This window comes from Pteropus alecto, unplaced genomic scaffold (assembly GCF_000325575.1).
Source record: "Pteropus alecto unplaced genomic scaffold, ASM32557v1 scaffold24, whole genome shotgun sequence".
In the NCBI taxonomy this organism is placed as follows: Eukaryota; Metazoa; Chordata; class Mammalia; order Chiroptera; family Pteropodidae; genus Pteropus; species Pteropus alecto.
The window spans coordinates 13,920,392-13,928,541 of NW_006439192.1; positions in this window are offsets into that span (position 1 = coordinate 13,920,392).

Below are 8,150 nucleotides of genomic sequence, written 5' to 3' on the forward strand. Positions count from 1 at the left end.
ATGAATTCCTTTAGTTTCTTCTTGTCTGGGATGCTCTTTATCTGTTCTTTGATTCTAAATAATAGCTTTGCTGGGTAGAGCAATCTTGGTTGTAAGTCCTAGGTTTTCATCACTTCGAATATTTTGTGCCAGTCCCTTCTGGACTGCAAAGTTTCTGTTGAAAAATCAGCTGACAGATTTATGGGAGCTCCCTTGTAGGTAACTAAATTGCTTTTCTCTTGCTGCTTTTAAGATTCTCAATTTGTCTTTAACCTTTGACATTTTAATGATGATGTGTCTTGGTGTAGTCCTGTTTGAGTTCATCTTGTTTGAAACTGTCTGAGCTTCCTGGGGCTTTATGTCTATTTCCTTCACTGGATTAGGGAAGTTTTCCATCATTATTTCTTCAAATAGGTTTTTACATTCTTGCTCTCTCATTTCCTTCTGGTACCCCTATGAGAATGTTGTTACATTTGATGTTATCCTCATTTTTTAAAATTATTTTTTCATGTCGCTGTTCTGATTAGCTGTCTTCTTCTACCCCATCTCTTTATCGGTGATTCAATCCTCTGCTTAATCTAATCTGTTGTATTCTTCACCTCAATTATCGTGTTCGTCATTTCTGACTGGTTTCCATTTACGTTTTCCATCTCCATTTTTATGTTTTCTATCTTTTTGCTAAAGTTCTCACTGAGATTATCTACTCTTCTCCTAAGTTCATTGAGCTTCCTTATAACCAGAGCTTTGAATTCTTCATCATCTGATAGATTGCTTGTCTTCATTTTGTTGAATTCTTTTTCTGGAGCTTTGTGCTATTCTTTCTGGTGGGACATATTTCTTTATCTCTCATTTTGGCTGCCTCCTGGTGTTTGTTTCTATGTATTAGGTATGACTTCTAAGTCTCCTGGTCTTAGTAGAGTGGCTTTATGTAGTAATTGTCCTGTGGGGCCCAGTGGCACAGTCTTCCTGGTCACCTGAGCCAAGTACTCCAGGTGTGTCCTTTGTATGGTTTGTGTGTGCTCTTCTGTTGTAGTTAAGCTTTGGTTGCTGTTTGCATGTCGATGGGAGGGACTGACCCTCAGGCTAATTGCTTGTGAGGACTGGCCGATGAGGGGCTGACCCTCTGGAGCAGGCTTCACTTAGGCAGGGCTCTGGCGTCTGCCCAGTCTGCCCTTCAGGTGTGTCCTCCTCTGGTGAAAGATGACAGTGTGATATACAAATATGACCTGGCTAATGACTATTGAGAAGAAAATAATGAGATGGACATAAAGTATATTTTTAAATTAGAATGGTCATGGATTAAATATAGAAACAGATATGAATTTCTGGTTTCTATCATAAGCAAATGGATGGATACAGGTGGATGCAAATGTTAGGAAAAGAAGCATAATAATGTAATAAATCACTACTACATTTGCAGGGAAATTGAGATTGGAAGCGATAGAAGAAAATTTGGTCTATTGGTCTATTGTGATCATCCTATGTTTTATATATTCTGTCCCAAATTGCTCCAGAAGGCTCTACAAGAATGCCTGAGTTCCACAGTTTTGCACAGAATGAACAATGGGCTAGATAATCATGCACAGAAAATCAATCAGATGGTGTGTAATGTACATAATTTTGAATATCATCTTTTTTTGGTCCTTAAACCAGTGAATGTGTAGAGTCACTTAGCTATCCTCAGTTCTCATAATGAGAGTCTCATTCAGAAAAATATCAATCTTCTTCTTCACTTCTCTTTGACAGTTAGTTATGATTTTCTTTGGGCCTGGGTAGACCAGGTGAAACCTGATAACAAGGATTTGGCCTATAGCAAAGCCAGGAAAGAAAAGTAGACATTCTGGGTCCTGAGAGAATAAAACGAAGAACAGAATGTCAATTTGGATGAATTAGCAACATGGCAAGCCTGGGTATATGACAAGAGTATGTATTTTAGAAGTCCAACTTGGCAGTGGACACAATCAGAAACACTGTGCAAGTATGCAGCTATAAAAGTATGCACTCAACAAAGAGTCCACAGGCAGAAGTGATGTTCTTGGTTTCAGATAAATGTTGCCACCTCATATTTTAAGTCAGTTTTGGAAAAACAGATTAAGAGCATGCATTTAGAAAACTAGTATTGTAAAGAAGTCTGTACACTGAAACAATCATAATATCATTGGAAAGCAATTCTGTTTGACCTAGTTTTCAGTATCCTCCCTGGACTATTGGGTGAAATTGACAGATGTGGACCAGATGAAGCCACTCTAAGCCGGAGGCAGTGGAATACACAGACTGGATTCTAGCAGAGAATGGTTCCTTTGTTGAGCCTTCACCTGTATCCACTCCTCAGTTGAGTAGTTTTCTGTTGTTTCTGCTCCATTGTTAAGCTTGTCAACCCATAGACCAGTAATCTTATCACAGTCTTTTAGAGTCTTAAGACTAGTAAATAAATAAGAGACATTTTATTTGCTCTTTTCCTACCTTTAGTCATAAAAGTTACCTAAAAGAATGACTACTGTATTCAAGGTTTAAAGGAGTCATTATTAAGGACTGATATAAGTGTGAAAAATCCTCCTACTGAGAAAGAACAACAAAACTCTAGGTTTTCATTTCAGATTCTAATTATCTATTTCTTATTGGCTTTACATGTTAGCAAATCATAATGTCTGAGGCATGACAGTACCATTTAAGAAACTATTGTGTTTCATGTAAGCTGGGATATATTTAAAGCACTGCATTATCACTGTGCTAAATAAGATATATATTTTTTCATATCTTGAGCTAGAACTAGTCAAATTATCCATGAATTCCAAAAAACATTGCGCAATACCAGATACCATGAGCATGCTCCAAAGCCAAGAGCAAATGATTTCTGGAATTTAGGGTCTTGCCAGTTTTACACATCTTGAAGCAATATAGTTCATAACATAAAAATTAGCTGTCACAGTCTTCAAGTGGCAATCTTCAAGTGGAAAGAAAGATTGTTTTTACGCATACTCTCATTGTATGCTCAGTGTCTTGCCCTTATATATGCTAAGTATACCGTCAACACATTTCTCTGCTTGTTAGACATTTCTCTGAAGGTAGCAGCACATGTATTTTAACTAATAGTGTTCATAATTTTGTTTAATTATTTATAAACTTTCTTTCCAGGGATATAGAACAAGATTAAAATTTAGCAAGAGAATTAAGGCAAAGGGAAATAAGTTAAAAGATTAAGATAAAACTAGACGTGAGGGAAGCAAAAAATGCAATATCCTTGAGTCTAATACTCTAAAAGGCATGAGGGAGGCCACAAACCTGGTGTTAGCTTCTCAGGAACCCAATGAGAATATGAGAGCATAATCAGTTACATTGTTTCTAAATATCTCCTTAGCACTTATAAGATAAATAAATACTTATAAGATAAATATTTATTAAATATTTAAAGATAAAAACAAATAGTAACTCAGGTTAGGCCCAACTAATCCTAGCACCAAGTAAGGAGGGACAACTTTCCTGTAGGTCTTCATAGCAGGGTACTGCATAACTTAGGAAACAATTTTCTTAACAATATCCCCATAAGGATCACATTCACAAGCCTGAGGAATAATCTCTCTCCTTCTGGGCCCATCCTCAGGCAAAACCATCTTTTAAAACTAAACTCTAATAATTTTGCCCTGGTGCTTAAATTCATTAAATCATTTTCCATTGCTTTTGGAATAAAGATCAAAACAATCATTAAAGTTACATTCAAGGTCCTGTGTGTTCTGGCCCTGTGTGCCTCTCTAAATGGCATCTCAATTGAGTCCTTAATTAAAGTCATGCTCCTTCTTCATGGGCCCTCAGAAAACCAAGTATCTTTGTCCCAGGGCAGCTATCAGTTCATAATTCTACATTTATTCATGTGATTGCTTGATTAATGTTGGTCTCTACACTATAAGCTCCAGGAGACTGGGTTCCTTGTTTGGTTTTATTCTCAATCATTTTCCCTGTGCTAACCATATTTCTGGCTCTATAAAAATTTGAATGAATCAATGGATGAATAGATGGATTGAATAGAGGAATGAACAAACAAATGCAAGGAATGAGTTTTATATCCTTCAAAACAAAAGAATAGTATCAAATCAAAGTGCAGTGTGTAGAGAGGCATTGGGTCCAATATAAGGCCATTCAAGCACATAATTCTGTGTCATCATAATTTAAGAATAGATTTTAAAACGAATAGGAAAGGATGAAATACACATCTATCAATCAATCCTCTGGAACCACTTTGATCTCAACCAAAATTTTAATAGGTGTTGAATTTAGAATATAATTTCTAAAATGTTTTAAATATATTAACATAAAATATAACAATGTTTTAACGTGTATTAAATATTAAATATTAGGTTCTGACAATCACCAGCCTGAGTGATTATCTGACTCTAGATTGATTCATTGAGAAACATCTCTATGTAAAGCTACTCTGATTTAAATGTCCCATCTGCAATATGGGGGTGGGCACCACGCTTGCCTGAAAAGGAGTCTGTGAGATTGTGTTTCCAAAATGGGGTTCATTATTTTAGAGGATAACATATAAAGGGCAATAAGTAGTAATTATATTAATGACAGAAGTCAACTTCCAGCTACATTGGTGCAATTCCTTCTAGAAGGAGGATTTTAGATTCCTTTTAGAAGTAGGTGAATAATCTCAAATTGTGTTAACAATAGTATGAAATATAGTGACCTTAAGGCAAATTTAACTTGAATATTTTTTCAATAACTGAAAATTTATGAAAAAATTTATTGTTCCATGTCCAGTTTTAACCACAAAGTGCTGTTTCCTGGAAAACTTATCAACTTTTCTCAAATGTTTATGAATTATTATTATAAGAAAAAAATGTTGACATTTGTAATATTTGCCAGTCTTGGTGGCTTGAGAAAAGTCCAAAAACAGTTGAAATCATTTCCAGTTAACTTAAAAAGTGAAGAGAAGAAGAAGAAAAAGAGGAGAAGGTGAAGGAGAAGAAGATATTTCATGCATTGCACACAGTAGGGATTCAATAAAAGAATTTTGAGTTTAGTTGCCCTGATTTGTGCTATTCGTGCATGTTACATTGTAGAGGAATGAAAAGTGTCTTAGTGGTTGAAGCGTAATAGTATTAGTGAAATGTTAGTACCTTCCACTGTCTAGATTGCTTGCTGAGACAATACTACATGAACTGACATTAGAGGGAAAAATTTAATGAGGAACTACAGCTTAGTTCTAGGTTATCTAGTTTCCTGTATGACCTTGTAAGGAGAAAAACATAGTTTAGCTTTCTGATGAAAAGTGAAGTATAGAGAGGGATAAAAAAGAAAATAAGAAACAATAGAAACTCTATCAAGATGAATCTGACTTTTGACAGGAACTGAAAAAGGAAACACACACACTTCCGGTGTCCTTTTCATTGTTTTGTTCATAAACAGCAGAGTCACTTTAAGAAATGTTTACTTGTCTTTGTTGTCTTCCCTGCTTATTCTCTGTTCTTCTTGCATACTGTTTCTTTCAATGTTCCTGAGAACTTCGATCATGCTCCTTTGGAATAATGGATGGTGACTGGGAAGGAGAGCTCAAAGGTGCCCGCAGCCCTCCTGCTCTGCAACTCTGCTGTCTCCATGTGTCCAGAACTGCACATGGGCTAGCATTTTTTCCTTACAAGCTAGCCTTTTACTGTTTCATAGATGCTCATAGAAGACAAAACTCTCAAGTCACTGACAAAAGGTTTTATTATTAATAGCAAAAGCATTATCCAGAGCTTCATGTTGGTGTGTGTTGGTTCTCATGCCCTCCTAGTTCCACAAGGACTATGCAAAGGTCATCATGGAGCCTCCACACTAGGTGAGCTGTGTTCAGGAGAGGAACACTGAACTTGGGCAGTCAGGCAGGCAGCTCTATGTCTGTGGGAGACTTTCCCTCTCCCTCAAAGTTGTTTACTGCAAACACAAGCCTGAGAAGTGGCCCAGATGGAGAGCGGTCAGGACCTTGAGTTCTTTGCATATCCAGGAGCATATTCAAGGACACTCAATAACTTCAAGCAAGCTACTTTGTGCCTCAGTTTCCCCATCAATAATTGAGACAATAATAAAGCTACTTAATAGGATTAAATGAGTTAACACATTCATTGCATTTAGAATGGTCCTTGACAGAGAGTAAATGCTATTTCTGCTTTAGTTCATGTTTTGTTTCTCACTTTTGGATAATTTCATATTTTCTCATTCAAATTCCTCAATTGGGATTTCATAAAAAAAAAAAAAAAAATTAGGCCCTCATACCCCAAGACCTACATTGTAATCAATGACTTAACTTCTTTCCTATGCATCTAGAATGATACTATGTACCATCCTTTGAAGAACTGAGAAAATAGTCATTTGAATTACTTTTGGTTTATACTTTAGATCAGGAATCCCAGTTTAAAAGGTAATATCTTTGCTCCTAATGGACAGAGCTCACTCTAGGCTACCTTGTATACCACTGGCCAGCCTGTGGGGTCTACACCTTCTCTAGTCAATGGCCATCCCTACCTCAGGAAACAGTCTAATGCCGTTTGCCTCAGCAGTCTGCCTCCTTCACCAACATGTACCCAAGGCCTAGCACCAAGTCTGACACCAGTATACACAGCAAAATGATTTAGTTAATCAATGACAGGTATAGCAAGGACCAACACTGACAGTTTATTCCACCATCCCCAACTCTATCTTTTTCTTGAACTTGACTAATTATAGCAATAATGATTTTAAAGGACAGTTCTTTAATCTCTTTTGCTAGGTTCTGTAAAAAGTAAAATAGAGGACTTAGGAAATTATGTGAAGAAACATTCCCTAAGATAAAATTTCTATAAAGTTTCTTCTAATTTTTACAATATGACTGACTTGAGATAGTTTATACATATTCATGAGATTATGGAAAATATGTTCCAAGTGCATTGCTTTCTGGTGATAAAGATTTTTAAATCTAGGGAAACAGATAACTGACAGATCCTGGAGGATTTCCTTCCAATATAAATTTCAAATAGACTTTCAGAAAGTCCTGGATCATATTTAATTCAGTGTTTGACATGAGACTCATATGCTTTAAATATCAGCCTGTCAGAAGGCAGAATTCCATTCCATCGCACAGCTTTGGGTACTTGACAAATTTCTGGTGCAGGGAGCTGTCCTACTTCCATCTGAGTTTGGCCACAGGCTATCTAAAAGTAATTTTAAATATTTTCAAAAAGGATCTTTTAAAGATATTTGAACACTGGTAAATTCCAGTTGAGAGAGACCCCAAAATTCACATTCATAGAAAGAAGAATTAATTTTATCTGAAAAATTTTGGAACATTTTATTTTGGAGGAACAACAATTATTGAAGATAATATATCTAAATTCCTTAGCAAATCAATACAAAAAAAAAAATCTTAGCATTTCTGAGTTGAGTGCTGAGCCAGTGGGGATATGGGAAGTTCAGATGTATATGACTCCCCTTCAAGGAGTTTAACCCAGAGTCTCCCCACTAGACCCTCCCACATCTTTCCCCTACAACCATTTGAATAGAAAGTCTACTCTTCCAAAAGGAAGTTTACTTTGATTGTAGATCATATTCTAAAAAGAAGGCAAACTCAGTCAGCAAACTAAACAGATGTTTCAAAATAACCAAATAAATTACTCCTTAACATTATTTCAGAATCTTAATGAATTCCTAATTGCAAACTCAAACTATGTTTCTTCATACATTTCTTAAATTAGGATAATTTTATGGCCTTTCTGCAGATTAGTTTTAATTCTCCAAGTCTCTATGAAGTCCAGAACTGTTTTGGCTTTCTTTTCACCTTTTAAATTCTTATATATTATAAACTAAAACTTAACTGCTATAAAATTGAACTTTACTTTCTCCTACCTGAGTATGCCTCCTGACCAAAAAACATTATCCTATAGCTGTATGCTTATACATAATTTCTCCAACTACTAGATACATTAAATACAAAATTATTTGTTTTTGTTTTTAATTTCATGAACCCAGAGAATGAAATGCATTCCTTAAAGTGCTCATAATCTTGCACTAAAGGAAAAGAAACTGGGCTAATTAACTCTTCTTCACACAAGCCTTCTTAATAAGAAAAATTAGAGCCTCTAAATGCTAGAGGCAGTAGCTCCATGGCAGAGTCCTCTACGAATGTGGTAAGTTGAAAGATTTTTTCAGGAAAC